At 36.5% G+C, this 15,973-nt stretch overlaps 1 protein-coding gene across 1 annotated transcript in view; it reads left to right on the top strand.

Moving 5' to 3' along the window:
- GBE1 (1,4-alpha-glucan branching enzyme 1) overlaps window positions 1-15,973 on the top strand; it is a 276,829-nt gene that overhangs the window by 125,779 nt on the left and 135,077 nt on the right. The gene's annotated exons all lie outside the window — the stretch shown is intronic.

Raw genomic sequence — 15,973 nt, 5'->3', positions numbered from 1 at the left:
GTCACCATTTAGAATCTGTGATTCAAGTGCCATCATCAAAGTTATCAGAATTAAATCTCTTACTCTGAGTAATACCAGAGATCCTGACTGTGCTATTTCATTACCTGCTATGAATAAATTTCCAATCAGGAGCTGCCCATGTTTAATTTTCTGTCTACTCAGCTGAACTGCCTTCTAGCTTTGCTAAATTAGTAATGACAGTTCATCACAGAGATTGGGTTGTCCTTTATTTGGTAAAGAGAACTTTCTGACAAGTATGTCACCCATAAGTTTCAGGAGTTTCTAGAATTAGTAATAATGAATATAATGTAGTGGTCCCAGTTTTAAATTCTGTTTGCATATTCCTCTGGCACTACATAAATGCACTTTTAAGACAATGAAAACTTGTTGGATTTAAATAACTGCTATGCCATAACCATTACTAAATCTTCAAATGAATATCTTTTGTTCGTTAAATATTTCTTTCAAAGATAAAATACTGACTTCTAAAGGAGATAGCAAAGTAGATCTAATGCTCATGTTTTTCCTCCTTAAACTTATGTTTGGACACAAAATTAATATAGTTATATTTCATCAGCTTGAGTTCATAATATGGTAACCATTAGGCTAAAAGATACTCTCTTTTCTTGAGCAGCTAGAGTTGTTTTCAGAAGCAAAAGTGAGTCCAGTTGGTCTTTTTAGGGTCATAAGTATGTAGAATAAAGTACTCTTAGTATAGACACTATATATAGTATTTGGGACTTCTTAACCATGGTGGGCATTTTCTACAAGTTAGTATGTGGAAGGAAATTCAAAGGGTTCTCCCTGCTCAGAGTGGATTTTTGTATCTGAGGTAATTATTCTATGATATCTTACCATATGGCTTTTCTATGGTTAATTAGAATTGATTTTTAATGGTAAGCCAGTCTTGCATTCCTGAGGTAAGCCCTCATGACCATAGATGTAAGTATTCTAAACAAAATTTTAGCATAATTATATATGATATTACATCATGACCAAATCAGTTCTCAATGATAAATATTAACTTGAGGATTATTATGCATCAGTATATTAGCTAACGAGTATATGACACCATCATGATTAGCAAGATTATTTAAAAACTAAGCAACCATGACATGAATGGAAAATTCTAAAATTATTTTTAAGAGGATTTTTAAGTCATACACTACTTTTTGATTTTGTCATTGAATTACAAAGAGAACAATTCACCCAATGACAAAAACAAAAAAAAATACAGAAAAAATAGCATACAAAGGATAAATGTGTACAACCACATTTGAAAACAATTTGGTATTATTTGGTAAAGTTAGAGATACACATATACTATGCTGCATTTTTCAATATATATGCTTGGAGCATATGTTTGTCAGAAATTTTGGAGAGATAGGCTTAAAAAAAAATCACTCCTTTCAGAGAACAGTAGGTGCCCCCATTTATCTGTGGTTTTGCTTTCTGTGATTTCAGTTACTCATAGTACTTTAGCCTGAAAATATTAAATGGAAAATTCCAGAAATAAGCAGTTCATAAGTTTTTTATTAGTTTTCAATAGTAGACTAATGCTATGTCACAATGAGGTCATTCACCTCACTTCATCATATAGGTACCTTATCATCTTCATAGCATCACAAGAAGAAGAGTGAGTACAGTATAATATTTTGAGAGAAAGAAAGATTACATTCACATAAATTTTATTACAGTATATTATTATAATTGTTCTATTTTATTAGTTGTTGTTAATCTCTTATTTTGCCCAATTTATACATGAAACTTTATCATAGGTATGTATGTATAAAGACACAGTATATATAGGGTTTGGTATTATCCATCGTTTCAGGCATCCACTGGCAGTCTTGGACTGTATCTCCTAAAAATAAGGGAGAGCTAATGTATTTGTTTTTAATTTCACTGGATAGATTTCAAAGCACTGAGTTTTTTTATAATTGAAGTAATATAGCATCATTTTAGACATATAAACACCTGCCTTATATGCTTTACAAAAACAAATGATGGCTGGACATGGCGGCTCACACCTGTAATCCCGGCATTTTGGGAGGCCAAGGGGAGCTGATCACCTGAGATTGGGAGTTCAAAACCAGCCTGACCAATATGGAGAAACCTTGTCTCTACTAAAAATACAGAATTAGCTGGGTGTGGTGGTGCATGCCTGTAATCCCACCTACTTGGGAGGCTGAGGCAGGAGAATTGCTTGAACCTGGGAGGCGGAGGTTGCAGTGAGCCGAGATTGCGCCATTGCACTCCAGCCTGGGCAACAAGAGCAAAATTCCATTTCAAAAAAAAAAAAAAAGCCAAAAAACAAATGATGGATGATTAAAAGACATTTTGGACATAGTTTAGCAAACAGCTAACTATTCCAAAAGAAGTCAGACAGTAAGAAATAAGCAGTAACTTATAGCCTGTTCTTCACTAAGAATATTATAATCTCACAGTATGTTAATAACTTTTGAGAGTACTGAGTGTCCCATTAAAAGTCTTCCTGTTTTCTTAGTATTTTTTCTTTCCCTTTCAGCATTTCTTCCTTGTTAAAACCAGAATCTTATTTCAGCTTGATTAAGGAGAACAGTTAAATCTACTACTCTTTCAAATAAAGTAGAGTTAGCTTCAAAATTCAGACAGACTAATTCTCTTCTGTAAAAGAGATTAAGAAAGTTGCTATATCAATCTAATCTGTCTGGATTTGAGTTTGAATGGTAGAAATATAACTTCTCTCACAGGGTTTATGAGATTACTCAGTCTAGCAGAAAAGTTTCTGTTGATGCAGAGTGTAGCACAGGAGTAAGGATTTACCGTCTTTGTATAAACTTTGTTCCTGGTATTATCTGCCTCGTTTATTCCCCACAAGCCTAAAATTTAGGAGCACAGGGATATTTTGAAAGTATCTTGAGTATTTATGTCTTACTCACCTATAACATTCACCTTCTCAAATCCAAACTCATGCTGAAGTAGGACAGTTCTGCCGGGTAATTTACCTTAAGTTTAAAAATGCTGCTCATTGCCCTAAAACATCTCTCTATTTTCTTTTCTTTCGCTTAAAACAATGGTTGGTGCATGCTTGTGAAAATGGTCCTAAGGTCCCTATTCAAGTGATTATCCATTTAAGTCTGGGAATTATGTGGTATCTATAATAATAATGGTTTTGTTTATGACCTTTTTAAATAAGCAGGTTAAAAGTGGGAAAAAATCAATTTTTCTGTTTTTATCTGGGTGTAGCAAAACAGCTTGTTTAAACATGTCTATTTTCTACAGAATAGACTAGCAGTTTTGAAGTTATGAAGAGATATTTCATGGTTTTCTAGCTGAATGATTTCCTTAGTGTTATGCTGCAGATAAATAACTCATGTTACATTGAGTCACTTACTTTCAGAAAATATAGGTTTTTCTTGTAATTTCGAAAGCATCCATATATAAGTAATATAAAATTATTCATTTTTGAGGACCTTATTCCCATTAACTTAGATTAGTGAGCAGGCAGATTTTTATCTAACTTCTGCATTTCCCATCCACATTTTATAATGTTGAGGCATCACTATTGAGTTGTAACTTGGATCTTCGGTCTTCCTTCTGTTTCTTTCACCATATGTAAGAGAAGCCGATAGCCACAGGATTTGGTTCCTTGTCTACTTCTAGGTTTAACTGTCTCCCCAAGATTAGACTTTTACCTGTATAGCCTTTCAAATTCTGTCTGTTGAAAGCATCAGTAAAACTTGGGGGCAGTTACAGTTACATTTTCTCATAGCGCGTTAGGAAACAAAACAGCATCATAGCCAAGTTGTCTGAGACTGGAGCTCTGTTCTTAACACTGTGTTAAGAACAGTGAAGGAGGCCGATGAGCTGTCCAGGTGGGTTCCCCTTGCCTTTGTGAGATTATGATATTCATGATGGTTACTGTCATACCTTCATTCATGCAGTTTTGAAGCATTAGGTGCGTTAGATGCTTCTCAGGCCACTTGATATAAAATAATTCATCTAGTCCCTCCCATGCTTCCCTGCCACATGTTCCTTCACTAACTTTTCTCCATTGTCTTTCCCACTATGTGACATTTGGAATAGTTGTTTATTTTTAAATTTTAGTGGTATATTTGTTGTTTCCATATTAAATGTGAAAGGAAAGTTAATAATTTGTTGTTTCTCATGGGATATATTTTATGTAAAGTAAAATACCTCTCTTTTTTTCCCCTGTCTCTTGATCTCTCCTTCTCTCTCTTTTTCTCTCTCTCTCAGTCTCTGTCATAAACTTTTCATCATCATGCTTGCCATGGCGGCAACACTGCAAAGTGATGTGATAGATTCCTGTTCGTTAGTACTGAAAACAGTGAAGAAAGCCACACAAGATGTTTCCCCCCAAAATGCTAATTACAACACTAATAATAGCAATAATCATGTATACTATATAGAATTAAGATTAATTGATTTAATACACAATATAAAGTGGGTGGTTTTAGAATTGGATGATCTTTACCTCTCTGCTCTTGAACCAAGCTGCTTACATTTGAGTTTCAGTTTCATGTATAAAGAACTCATAATGATATTATTTATGTGCCATAGGGCGGTGGTTCAGACTGCATAAAATAATACGATTGAAAATGTGCAACAACTAGAATATAGAATATCATGGAAAGTTTGGAGTTATACTTTCAGATTTTTACTAAAGGATAAAAGCAGGACTCGCGAACGAGGCAGGTAACTGAGAGAAGCAGGCCAGGTGGTTCTTATTGGCAACCTGGCAAACGGATCTCCTCTGAGGTGGCTGCCATTCACAAACCATTTCGAATACAATTGTCAGTTGCTTTCATGTTGAGAATGTGGACCCATGGAGCCACATCTTCTAGTTATTTAAGTCAGGAGCCCACATTTTATATGAAACCTTCCTATGTTAAAATGTCATACAATTAGTTTAAAATGTTCATTCACTGTTTATACCAAAGCAACATACATGCAGTATGGATAAAAACCAGTCACTAAGGCTATCTCTGGGTTCCAAAATGTGCCTTAGGAGACATGCAACAAATCAGATTCTACCAAACTACCAAATAAATTAAGGCATAAGTCAAATCTAATAAGGACAACTATACCTTCATAGATTAAATATAGTATTTAATACTCTATTTTGTATTAGCAATGATAATTTTATAAACCTCAACTATTAGTATATTATCACCTAGCAGAATTGTGTAATATCTCCTTGATTTTAAGTAGTAGAGGAATAAACAAAATAAGTGTCTTTTAATATCAGGTTCAGTAAAGCAGAATACAACTTTATTAAAGAAATCTGTATAGTTAAAATTTGGTAACCTTGTTTCTTTTAATGCTTTGCATCTAAGTTGCTGTTAATTTGTTTTTAAAATATAAATATAGATACTGACCTTGCAGGCAGTATAGAGAATACGTATAGGCCTGGGCTCAAATACTAGTTCATCACTTACTAGCATGTAACCACAGCCAGGTTAATCTTTCTAAGTTTAACTTTAATTTCCCCCTCTGTAAAATACTAATAAGATTATAGTTTATCTACCTTGTATAATTGTGAAGGGCTCCTTACACACTTCCCCAGTGTCTCAATTATAGTTGTGATAATTGTCATTGTCACTGTCATCACAATATCATTGTCATGATTATCTGTGGTCAGACTTACTAGCCAGCCTCGTTCTCTGAAACATAACTACAAGCATTGAAACAGGTAATAATATTTTTTTCATGAGCCAAACCATGTACCATAATGTTTATGGATATTTGTTCGTTGTTGTATCACATTATTTTTAAAAGGATGTCAAGCTATTTTTTGGTAGAAGGACAAAATTCAGAACAATTGTGGAACTGACCAACTGTGATCAATATCTAACAGTATTGAGAAGTCACAGCAAAAAACAATGGAAGAAAGAGAAAATGCCTCAAGGTCAGAAACCAAAACTGAATGCCCAGCATTGTAAGGCCATTGACGTGCAGCAGCAAACAGCTCCGCACAGTGTAATTGTCCCTCTGGGCATTGTTAGACTGCAGTATAGTATAATAATTGATGATAATGAGTCTGAGTCATTAAAAAATAAACTTCAAGTCATGTTCAAAATTTCTTTTTAAGATGCCAGGAAAAAGTAAAATATATAATCCTTTGGGTATATACCTAGTAATGGGATTGCTGGGTCAAATGATATTTCTAGTTCTAGATCCTTGAGGAATCTCCGCACTGTCCACAATGGTTGAACTAATTTACACCCCCACCAACAGTGTAAAAGCGTTCCTGTTTCTTCACATCCTCCCAGCATCTGTTGTTTCCTGGCTTTTTAATGATTACCTTTCTGACTGGCATGAGATGGTATCTCATTGTGGTTTTGATTTGCATTTCTCTAATGACCAGTGATGATGAGCTTTTTTTTCATCTTTGTTGGCCACATAAATGTCTTCTTTTGAAAAGTGTCTGTTCATATCCTTTGCCCACTTTTTGATGGGGTTGTTTGTTTTTTTCTCGTAAATTTGTTTAAGTTCTTTGTAGACTCTGGATATTAGCTCTTTGTCAGATAGATAGATCATTCTACTATAAAGACACATGCCCACGTATGTTTCTTGCAGCACTATTAACAATAGCAACGACTTGGAACCAACCCAAATGCCCATCAATATTAGACTGGATAAAGAAAATGTGGCACATGTACACCATGGAATACTATGCAGCCATAAAAAAAGAATGAGTTCATGTCCTTTGCAGGGGCATGGATGAAGCTGGAAACCGTCATTCTCAGCAAACTAACACAGGAACAGAAAACCAAACACTGCGTGTTCTCACTGATAAATTGGAGTCAAACAATGAGAACATATGAGGATAGAGAGGGGAACATCACACACCAGGGCCTATTGGGGGGTGGGAGACAAGGGGAGGGATAGCATTTGGAGAAATACCTAATGTAGATGACAGGTTGGAGAAATACCTAATGTAGATGACCATGGCACATGTATATCTGTGTAACAAACCTGCACATTCTGCACATGTATCCCAGAACTTAAAGTATAATAAAAAAAGTAAAATATAATTTCAAAGTGTTTCCATTAAAAATTTTTTATTTTTTATGTTTTTCTTTTTTTGAGACAGAGTCTTGCTCTGTTGCCAGGCTGTAGTGCAGTGGTGCAATCTCGGCTTACGGCAATCTCTGCCTCCCACGTTCAAGTGATTCTCCTGCCTCAGCCTTCTGAGTACCTGGGACTACAGGTGCACACCACCACACCCAGCTACTTTTTTGCTTTTTTTTTTGTATTTTAGTAGAGACGGGGTTTCACCATGTTGGCCAGGATGTTTTCGATCTCCTGACCTTGTGATCTACCCACCTTGGCCTCCCAAAGTGCTGGGATTACAGGTGTGAGCCACCACGCCTGGTCATTGTTAAATTTTTAAATGTTGTTTTAGAGATTAAGTTAAAGTTACCGGTCTACTGTGTTTTAATGAGGGATTACTGTGTAGATTTTATGTGGACTACTTTGTTTCCCTCCAACGTCGAATAAATGAAGCATTCCTCCACTTATGTTTTAAATGTCCAGGTGCCAAAGGCATATTACTAATCAGTTATTGAATTGACTACCTTGCTTATTTTGCATTTTATATCAGGGAATATCTTTCTTTTTTTCTTTTTAAAGAGAGAGTCTCCCTCTGTTGCCCAGGCTGGAGTGCAGTGGCACAGTCATGGCTCGTGACAGCCTTGACCTCCCATACCCAAGCAATCCTCCCACCTAAGCCTACTGAGTAGCTAGGACCAATGGCAAATGCCACCATGCCTGGCTAATTATTTTTATTTTTTGTAGAGATGGGGCCTTCCTATGTTGCCCAGGCTGGTCTCCACCTCCAGAGCTCAAGTGATCCTCCCACTTCAGCCTCTGAAAGTGCTAGGATTATAGGCATGAGCCACCATGCACAGCCTAGGGAACATCTTATATATTTCTTAGGATCCTATTTTATGATGCTCTTTTCTGAGAGGAAAACAGGATTTTAAGCTATTTTCTATAACATTGGCTAGTTTAACTCTACTGATTACATGTTTAAAGTATTATTTCAACATGTAATCAATGGTAAACCAATGTAAAAATCAGTTGAGAAACAAGGTATTTGACGTATTTTAGAGGTATTACATTTTGGAAATTTGGTGTGTATTTTACACTTAGGGCACATCTCAATTTGGATGTTAATTTTTCATCAGAAATAGTTGATATGTATTTAATATTCATAATTTTACAGCAAAAAGTTGATTCACCTACCTGAGTTGTTTCAAACATACTTAAATTTTGCAGTAATGGAACTGAGTGCCAGTTTTTAAATCTACATCAATATAAAATAGTTTGAAGTCAGGTAGCGTGATGCCTCCAGCTTTGTTCTTTTGGCTTAGGATTGACTTGGCAATGCGGGCTCTTTTTCGTTTCCGTATGAACTTTAAAATAGTTTTTTCCAGTTCTGTGAAGAAAGTCATTGGTAGCTTAATGGGGAAGTCATTGGTAGCTTGATGGGGATGGCCATTTTCACGATATTGATTCTTCCTACCCATGAGCATGGAATGTTCTTCCATTTGTTTGTATCCTCTTTTATTTCATTGAGCAGTAGTTTGTAGTTCTCCTCGAAGAGGTCCTTCACATCCTTTTGTAAGTTGGATTCCTAGGTATTTTATTCTCTTTGAAGCATGCGGCACTATTCACAATAGCAAAGACTTGGAACCAACCCAAATGTCCAACAATGATAGACTGGATTAAGAAAATGTGGCACATATACACCATGGAATACCATGCAGCCATAAAAAATGATGAGTTCATGTCCTTGGTAGGGACATGGATGAAGCTGGAAACCATCATTCTCAGTAAACTATCGCAAGGACAAAAAACCAAACATTGCATGTTCTCACTCATACGTGGGAATTGAACAATGAGAACCCATGGACACAGAAAGGGGAAGATCACACACCGGGGACTGTTGTGGGGTGGGGGGAGGCGGGAGGGATAGCATTAGGAAATGTACCTAATGCTAAATGACAAGTTAATGGGTGCAGCACACCAACATGGCCCATGTGTACATATGTAACAAACCTGCATGTTGTGCACATGTACCCTAAAACTTAAAGTATAATAATAATAAAAAATATATAAAAAATACAATTAAACATCCAGTTTTGTGGCCTCCCTAGCCAGGTTTCCAGGGCTCAGTAGCCCCATGTGAACTGCATTGAATGACACAGGTATAGCAAGTAGTCTGAAGGCTCTTGCTGTTAACAGCTTTGTAATCATTACATTGGGTAAATCTACATCCATTTATTGAGTTAGGTGGTTATAATATTTTATTTTTCAATAAACCCTTTTAGTAGCAATAAACTAAAAAAGTATATGTTTTATGAAAAGTACTAAATGTCTCTTAAGAAATTAAACATGTAACTTAAACATAATAGTCACTAATTATTAATCAGTTGCCAAGAATTGTTTTATACAACTACCAGTAAAATCACCAATTTGTCAGCCAGTAAACACATGTAAGTAATTATTTTGGCTTGTTTTTACCTCTCAAATGTGACTCAGGCATAAGTGAATTAGAATGAATGATTTAGTTGTATAAAATTTAGTTATCCTGGGATTAAGATGAAATAAATAATTTAGTAACATACTCTGTTGCTATATATATATATATATATATATATATATATATATATGCAATTGTTCTTTCTCCTTTATATTTTAAAGGGTAGGCTATTTGCTTAAATGATGGGTAGAATATATAAATATATGGTGAAATAGACTGTTCAATTGAGTTTTGTCATGAATTTTCAAAGAAGTTTCATTAATTAAATTTTGTAAATATGACATGATCATTTACATAGAGAAAACAATGTTAGCAGTAATGAAGAAACTCATCACTGGCTCTTTGGCATTTTGCCTAACTCTGATCAGAATTTTTGATTTCTATCATTTGCCATTCTTCCACAATGATCACATGAATAAATCAGTTTTCAGATTTCCCAGAGCTCTTGCCCTCACTGTTAGAGTCCACAAGATTCCATCTAGGGTCTTCTTCATGTTCTTATCTGTATGCTTTTCCTGAGGTCTCCTTCATGGCCATGATATTCATTCTTTCAAGAATTCAGTACCTTTTTGTTGTAGAGACTATGCTGCACCTGGTCACCTTGAAGAAGAGAAAGACATGGCCCCTATTTCAGGAAATTAAAAGTCTAAAGAGGATGATACACAATATGTATGCTAATGCAACCCAGGGTGACATATTGATAGTTGAAGACACATATAAGGGGGCCGCCTGAGTCTGAAAGGGGTTGGAATTGTCATGAAAGCCTCTGGAACAAATGGCCCCTCCCTGTCTCTAATTTGGAGTGGGCAAGTCTCATAAACTCTGTGTCTCATATTCTTCTTTAAAATACTAATTTAAAGGGTGCCTATCTCATGGAGCTATTATAAGCTTTAAAATATTAAAAATATGTGGCCAAGCAATGTGGCTCACTCCTGTAATCCTAGCCTGTAGTCCAGTGCTTTGGAGGCTTAGGTGGGAGAATCGCTTGAGGCCAACAGTTTGAAGTTACAGTGAGGTATGATTGCACCACTGCCCACTGCATTCCAGCCTGGGTGACAAAGTGGAAATAACAAGAACAACAACAACAACAAATATATATGTTATATATATATATATATATATATATATATGTAAAATATATAATTTTCTTATAACAGTTCTTGGCATAAGAATTAGTATTGTTTCTTATAACTGCCATGGTTTATTCTAAAATTAGACTTCTCAGTTGAGCTCGAATTGATGTATCACATAAACAACACACATTCATTTAACTGTTACAGGTCCTTCCCTCTTTATTTTACTTCCACATGATTTTTCAAATCCAGATTCTCTTTCTTACTCCCCACCCTGTGTTAAAAATGCTGTTATTATTCACCTCCATTCTTTGTTCTCTTCCATGTGAGTATGTGTTTTATTATACCAGTTATTGGATTGCATTATTATCATAGTTTGCTTTTCTCCTTTATACGAAGCCAATAATAAAAGTTTCAGCAGGGCAAAGACCACGTTTATCTTGTTTCCCACTTTATTCCTCAGGACTGGAATGGTGCTTGACACATTTAAACACAGATTTGTTGAATGAATAAATAAATGAATACATTTATGCTAATTCTCCCAAATTAGAATATAGATCTTATAATCCTCTTCCTTAAGCAAGTACCTCAGAACCTGCTAGAGAATAGACTGTCAAAGTTTGTCCAGATGAGTAGAAATGAAGCCCATTATCTCTATGACGTAATACTTTTTGAATAGTTTAGATCCTTTTATACCCAGATATAGAAAATGGTGTTTCACTTCATTCACGAAATAACAATGGCATCCAGGTTTATTATAGCTCTTCGTTCCATATAATTTCTTTGGGAGAGTGGGTAATAATCTACCAAGGAGGAAAGTTCAGCAGGAAATTAGGAAGTGTGATACATGAAAGGTGTTCAGTGATCAAATGTACTTGGAAAACCCCAAATTAAATCAAATTCAGCACATTTCTTTAGAATCAAAATTCTTGGAATCTAATTAGCTAATATACATTTTGAATCTCCAAGTAAGTGCTATATAATAATACTTCACTTTTCAAATGTATTAGACCTTGAAACACTTCAAATGCACATAGAAGAGATTTTTTTTTTTTTTTTTTTTTTAATGAGTCTGAACATGGCTTATGGGGTTTTGAAGGATCTGGCTCTAGTCTCATCTTGACATCCTTTTTCTCTTGCTTACTACGCTCTAGCCACTCCAGTGCTTTTCATGCACTGGAGCTGTTGTGCATGCTTTTATCTTTGCCTGGAGTAGTTCCCTGGTATCCATCTCCTGTTTATTTTCTGGTCCTCAGTGTAAAAGCCCCTTCTCCTTATCTTCACCGGTCTAAAATCAGTTCGTCGGGAATGCTTGCTCAAGGCTTCCTCTTTTTATCCTTTACTTATTTATAATCTGTAGTTAAAAGTTGCAATTGTATTTGTGTTTTATATTCTGAAATACTTACAACTTACCTATTTTTCTTTTGATTTTACCTTTAGGAGCTATTTCATTGCATAAGTGTACATATGTAAATTCTGTGCTATAAACATTGTTAATGGTCGTTTTAATTTTGTTTTGTAAAGAATATCCTGTTTGAACCTTATGTCCTTGAAAGAAAATGAAGATTTTTACTACTACCTTAACCAATACAGATATAGTGATAATAGCTTGAGCTAGTGAGTGGATGAAATTAGAATAGATGTGCTTTGGCATTCAGGCTCTGCTGTTTCCGAGCATGAGCTGCTCCTTACTGAGCAGTGCCGGCATTGTTTTGTTGTTTACTTTATTGAAATCTTACCGCCCCTAAACTAGCATCAACATGTAGTACTATTTATTTACAACATACAAGTTAAGGAAATGAAGTCTCTTTATGGTTATTTCCTCTAGCAGAAGATAATAGCACAACCTGCTTCAGTATTTACGCTTTTTAAAATAAAACACAATTTCACCTTTTCCTCATCAGCCCATCAGAAGTTTCTCTGGCTGCCTTTCTTCCTCTCCTTCTCTTTCTTTCTCATTACCTTTCCTTTTCTCCCCATACTCCAATAGATATCAGCTGTACATTTGGTGATTAAGCTTTGTGATATTTGAAAGAAGATAGCCAAAAACCAGAAATAAAAGTCAAGGGCCAGGCATGGTGACTGTCCTGTAATCTCAGCACTTTGGGAGGCTGAGGTGGCAGAATCACTTAAGCACTGGAGTTTAAGACCACCCTAGGTAACATAGCGAAACCCTTTCTCTACAACAAAATTAAAATGAAATTACCTGGGCATAGTGGTGCATGCCTGCAGTCTTTGATACTTGGGAGGCGAGGTGGGAGGATTGCTTGAGCCCAAGAGTCCGAGGCTGCAGTGAGCTATGATCATGCCGCTGCACTCCAGCCTGGGCAACAGAGTGAGACACAGTCTAAAAAAAAAAAAAGTCCAGGATTTTATTTTTTATTGGTACTTATCAGTTTTAGGAAAGATGTAAGGGAATAGTTGTCTCTATGTTCTTTCTAAAAGTCTTAATTTACAGACTCCAGGTGCCTCCAGTGACTGAAGTGTAAAATATTAAAAGATCAAAGCCAATGCAAAAATAGGAATGTCAGAATCAAATATCCTGAGAAGAAGGTATCAGTAGTGTCTAGAGTCTTAGATTGTATTCTCTTAACTGATAAAGACCTGAAAATATCTCCTATCAAGGCAGGAGTGAAGCATTCTATTCTTGGTTTCTGTGTTTTTCTTCCCCCCACCACATCCCTCCTTCTCCCTCCCCCTCCCCCTCCCCCTCCCCCTCCCTCATAACATAAGGGCAGGCAGGATTCTGAGGCAGGGAAGGATTTGAGTCTATGTCAGGAAAAGTGTAGCCGTGGTTTTATTTTAGGGCCCTACTCTTTTGTCTTCCCTGTGGTTGGCTCTTTTCCCTGCTATGGTGATTATTTTAGCAGGTAGAAAAAAGTGGCTGCTGCTAGAAAGTTTCCTTAAGAAATGTGAATATTTTAGGCTATTTGAGCATAAACCTAGCTAATTCAGACACACTGGGAACAAACCAGAAGGAGACTTGGTTCTTTTCCATTCTTTCTGCAGGGTACATTAACATCCCGTAGAAAGTAGAGATATGCTTCTTGTGTGTGTTTTTAAGTTATGTTACCTTATAGATATGAACTGGCTCAAATAAATATCTACTAGGTTATTTTCTTATTTATTTACATGTTATGTGTGTGTGTATGCATGTGTGTGTATCACATCTAAAGTCCAAAAGTTTATACCAGTTGATCATATATTATTTAATATTTTGGTTTTCTGAAATTCATAATCTCAACACACCTAAAATTTATAGACAATAGGGCAAGAATACACATTTCTAGACTGTGCAAGTGGGAAGTTTACTTTAAAAATAGATATGAAATACTGTTTCTGTATTAAATATATGAATATTACATGTTAGGAGCAGGAGGCTTTATGAACAAACATTGAGGCCTAAGTAATATGCTTGTGAGAATCCTGGTATGGTTAGGCTTTGTGTCCTCACCCAAATCTCATCTTGAATGTAATCTCCATAATCCCCATAATCTCCATGTGTCAAAGGGAGACCAGGTGGAGGTAATTGAATCATGGGGGCATTTCCCCCATGTTTTCTCATGATAGTGAGTAAGTTCTCACAAGATCTGATGGTTTTATAAGGGGCTTGTCCTCCTTCGCTCGGGACTTCTCTTTCCTGCCGCCTTGTGAAGAAGGTGCCTTGCTTCCTCTTTGCCTTCTGCCATGATTGTAAGTTTCCTGAGGCCTCCCCAGCCATGTGGAACTGTGAGTCAGTTAAGCCTTTTTCCTTTATAAATTGCCTAGCCTTGGGCAGTTCTTTATAGCAGTATGAAAATGGACTAATACAGATCCTATATTAAAAATAAGTCTGGGTCAGGCACAGTGGCTCATGCTTGTAATTTTCGTACTTTGGGAGGCCAAGACAGGAAGAATGCTTGAGGTCAGGAGTTCAAGAGCAGCCTGGGCAACATAGTGAGACCCCCCCTCTTTATTTAAAAAATGAAAATAAAAATAGCCAGGCATGATGGCTCTCACCTGAAGTCCCAGCTACTCAGGAGGCTGAGGCAGGAAGACTGCCTGAGCCCAGGCAACCTGGAGGCTGCAGTGAGGCCAGGAGGTTGCAGTGAGCCATGGTCATGCCACTGTACTCCAGCCTTGGTGACAGAGTGAAACCCTGTCTCAAATAATAATAATAATGTCTGGCACACCATAGATGCTAAATCAACTAATTTAACAAAAGTTTGAGTACCTACTGGATACCCAACCTTCCTGAACCCTGGGAATGAAGCAGTGAAGAAAACAGATAAGACACCAACCCTCACAGCCCTATACTTTGGTGAGGAAGACCAACAATACAAAGTACATTTCTAGGTAGCAAGAAGTACTATGAAGAAAAAGGCAACCAGCTAGAAAGATTCAGTGTTATGTTGTAAAGTGGCTGTCTATTAGTGTGTGGTCAAGATGGCATTCTGAAAAGGTGATATTTAAGCAGAGACCTGAATGAAGTGACGTGCAATATCATATTCTGAGAATAAGCAAACAGTGAGGAGAAAAGCAATTGTGAAGTCCCTGCAGGGGCAGTGGGGTTGGTGTGTTTAAAGGAAGGCCAGGGAGATGTAGATTGGTAAGTGAGGGAGAATTTCAGGAGACTCCAGAGAGTTTGGCAGTTGTCAGATCATATAAAACTTTGTAGGCCCTTGTAAGGAGATTCAATTTTCTTCTGTTTTATTCAGTTTATTCTGTGTTTGATGGGGAGCTGTTTTAACAGCTTTTAAAAGGTTTGGATCAGGGAAATGGTATGACATTACTGAAAAGATCATTTTTTCTGTTCTAGAAGGAAGAGAGATGTTGAGCAGATGTAGAACTGGTGGGCAGATTTAAGATATTTGTATTGCAATAGTCCAGTGAGAAGCTGTCTTAGATCAGTGCAGTAGCATCAGGGGCTTTAATAATTAATTAAATTAAATATGGAGTGCATGTTGAAGGTATAACTGATTTAAAAAAAAAACTTGCTGAGTGATTGGTTGTATATGAGGGGAAGAAAGAAGTTAACTCCGACGTTTTTGACCAAGAGGTAAAAAGGCCTCTGAAAATGGGACTTCTGTCATAAGGTACACTGTAGCCATTCACAAATCCATGGGGAACTGGGAGGAGAAGGACTTGGGGGAAAATCAAGAGGTTAGTTTTGGATATCACAAGTGTGAGATGCATGTTTGCTATGTAAGCGGAAATATTGAGTAGGCTCTTAAAAATATAAGCCTGGAATTTAGTGGGGAGGTTCGGACTGGCAATTTGAGTCAGAAATCATCTGTTTATAAAAGGCATTCAAAGCAGTGAGCTTGTATCAGATCATCTGAAGAGTGTGTGTGAAGAAAGATGTGGT

The sequence above is a fragment of the Pan paniscus genome, chromosome 2, assembly GCF_029289425.2.
Source record: "Pan paniscus chromosome 2, NHGRI_mPanPan1-v2.0_pri, whole genome shotgun sequence".
Classification (NCBI taxonomy): domain Eukaryota; kingdom Metazoa; phylum Chordata; class Mammalia; order Primates; family Hominidae; genus Pan; species Pan paniscus.
The sequence above is the reverse complement of the archived record's forward strand: the minus strand, read 5'-3'. Positions and strand labels throughout refer to the sequence as shown.